At 43.7% G+C, this 3,055-nt stretch overlaps 1 non-coding gene across 1 annotated transcript; it reads left to right on the forward strand.

Moving 5' to 3' along the window:
- The first annotated feature begins 208 nt into the window (after positions 1-208).
- trnaq-cug (transfer RNA glutamine (anticodon CUG)) lies at positions 209-280 on the forward strand. Its single transcript has one exon. It is a non-coding gene; the product is annotated as a tRNA-Gln (tRNA).
- Positions 281-3,055: the final 2,775 nt, after the last annotated feature.

Here is a 3,055-nt window from a genome sequence, read left to right on the forward strand (position 1 = left end):
GCTGCTGTGAACAGTGTGAAAAAGAAGCAGAGATTTGTGAACCGATAGCCATCAAGGCAGCTGTGTGATTTGCTCAGAACCGAGGCTCAGCAGAGGGGCAAGTGGGCAAGCTGAAGTTAAGGATGTGACCAGGCCGAGACAAAGTATAATGGTGGAGACGGTAACTTTGTTGATTTTGAGAAAAGAATCTAATGAATTCTTCAGCAAAGGTTCCATGGTGTAATGGTGAGCACTCTGGACTCTGAATCCAGCGATCCGAGTTCAAATCTCGGTGGAACCTAAGTTCTTGTCCCAGCTGCTGGAAATTTGGGACATACGAGCTTGGCATCAGCATACCAACCACGGTTACTGGACCGTTTGCTGCCTGAATCAATGATGGCTGATTTATTGTGCTCGACATCAGATGATAGGCTTAACCTCTCATTCCCAGTTCCAAATAAGCGGGGCAAGAAAGATGTGTGTTTTCCAGTGCTTCGTTTGACTGCACAGCAGATTGCTCAACATTTTCTTTGCAAGCTGCATTCGGCTGGCATAATTGTTGAAATTGAAAGCAGTTCTTCTTGAAATGTAGGCATTGCACTTCGTATTCCCGAAAAAAGTTAACAATAGCTTTACTTTCCTGCAGCAGTGCCTTGCAAAGATTATACTCATTTTACCTGGCAGGACAGCAATACAAACTGCTATGAGCAGTGTGAAAAAGAAGCAGAGATTTGTGAACCGATAGCCATCAAGGCAGCTGTGTGATTTGCTCAGAACCGAGGTTTAGCAGAGGGGCAAGTGGGCAAGCTGAAGTTATGGATGAGACCAGGCCGAGACAAAGTGCAATGGTGGAGAAGGTAATATTGTCGATTTTGAGAAAAGAATCTGAAGAATTTGTCAGCAATGGGTCCATGGTGTAATGGTGAGCACTCTGGACTCTGAATCTAGTAATCTGAGTTCGCATCTCGATGGAACCTGAATTTTTGTCCCAGCTGCTGGAAATTTGGGACATACAAGCTTGGCATCTGCATACCAACCACGGTTACTGGACCGTTTGCTGCCTGAATCAATGATGGTTGATTTATTCTTCTCGACATCAGATGATAGGCTCAACCTCTCATTCCCAGTTCCAAATAAGCGGGGCAGAAAGATGTGTATTGTCCAGTGCTTCGATTGACTGCACAGCAGATTGCTCAACATTTTCTTTGCAAGCTGCATTCGGCTGGCAAAATATTTGAAATTGAAAGCAGTGTTTCTTGAAACGTACGCATTGCACTTCGTACTCTCGAAAAAAGTTAACAATTGCTTTTCTTTCGTGCAGCAGTGCCTTGCAAAGATTATACACATTTTACCTGGCAGGACTGCAATACAAGCTGCTATGAGCAGTGTGAAAAAGAAGCAGAGATTTGTGAACCGATTGCCATCAAGGCAGCTGTGTGATTTGCTCAGAACCGAGGCTTAGCAGAGGGTTAAGTGGGCAAGCTGAAGTTAAGGATGAGACCAGGCCGAGACAAAGTATAATGGTGGAGACGGTAATATTGTTGATTTTGAGAAAAGAATCTAATGAACTCTTCAGCAACGGTTTGATCACCGCATGGGCCATCAGAATATTTTCATCATTTTACGGTGTTTCATAACATTTGAAATATAAAATTTGTAAGGGAACAAATCCAAACCGTATCTCACGGGGGAATTATTTGGATGAACATCCATTGCACCTTTGACACCAGGGTGGAGAGAGACATAGACCATAGAATCATAGATTGATACGGCACAGAAGGAGGCCATTCGGCCCATCAAGTCTGCACTGTTAGATTGAAAGAGCTCTCCAATTAGTCCCACTCACCTGCTCTTTCCTCACAGCCCTCCAAATTTCTCCTTATCAATATTCCCCTTTTGAAAGTTACTATTGAATCTGCTTCCACCGCCCATTCAGGCAGCGCATTCCCAATCAGAATAACTCACAGCGTAAAAAAATTCTCCTCATCTCCCCTCTGGTTCTTTTGCCGGTTATCCTCAATTGGTGTCCTCTGGTTACCAACCCTCCTGCCACTGGAAACAGTGTCTCCTTATTTACTCTATCAAAACCCCTTGAAATTTTGAAAATCTCTATTAAACTTCCTCTTAACCGTCTGAGGAAAAGAATCCCAGCTTCTCCAGTCTCTCCACATAACTGAAGTCTCTCATCCCTGGGACCACTCTGAGACTTCAAACCGAGGCTCTCGCTCTATGTGTCTGTTGCTCTCTCTTTTTCTCTATCTGTCTCTCTCTCTGTCTATTGCTCTTTCTATGTCCGTCTCTTTCTCACTCTATTCACAGCTGGACTGTTACTCTGACAGATTCTGTATATGTTAATATAGTTATGAAAGATGTCATGCGTGAGACCGATGGTTCAATTCCCCGACAGGGCAGATGATTTTTAACATCCCCCATTATAAACCGTTGGACATCACCTTAAAATGCTCCTTTTTGAACAGAAAAAAATAACTAAATGAATTTTAAAAGATGTACTGGCATATGAAGAAATGTATAACAATTTCATGCAACATTTCCTCATTAGCATAGTTTCCCTCTCCCTTTTGTGTGGGGCACGGAGGAGGGAGAGAGGGACAGAGCAAATGAGATTAACAGGGTTACGCACAAATCGCTGGGGTTTGGGACTAAGCACGACTTCTCTTTCAAAGAGACAACACAGGCACGACGGGCCGAATGGCCTCCCAATGTAATGCAAGCCTCCATCAATCAATGAAACTCAGATGGATATCTGAGACATACACACACAAAGAGACACTTGTCTGTGTCTGTGTGTGTTTGAGCATTTGCCACAAACACTGCATAACTACTTCCTCTACCACGTCCTTGATAGTATAATGGTGAGTATTCAATACCCCGACAGCTTCTCTCTGTATGTTTCATAGAAACATAGAAGATCGGAGCACGAGTAGGCCATTCGGCCCCTCGAGCCCGCTCTGTCATTTAATGAGATCATGGCTGATCATCCAAATTCAGTACCCTGTCGCTGCTTTCTCCCCATATACCTTGATCCCTTTAGCCTCAAGAAATATATCCAACTCCT

Source organism: Somniosus microcephalus, unplaced genomic scaffold (genome assembly GCF_052327205.1).
Source record: "Somniosus microcephalus isolate GS21.2 unplaced genomic scaffold, FLI_Smic_1.0 unresolved_chr4, whole genome shotgun sequence".
NCBI classification, from domain to species: Eukaryota; Metazoa; Chordata; class Chondrichthyes; order Squaliformes; family Somniosidae; genus Somniosus; species Somniosus microcephalus.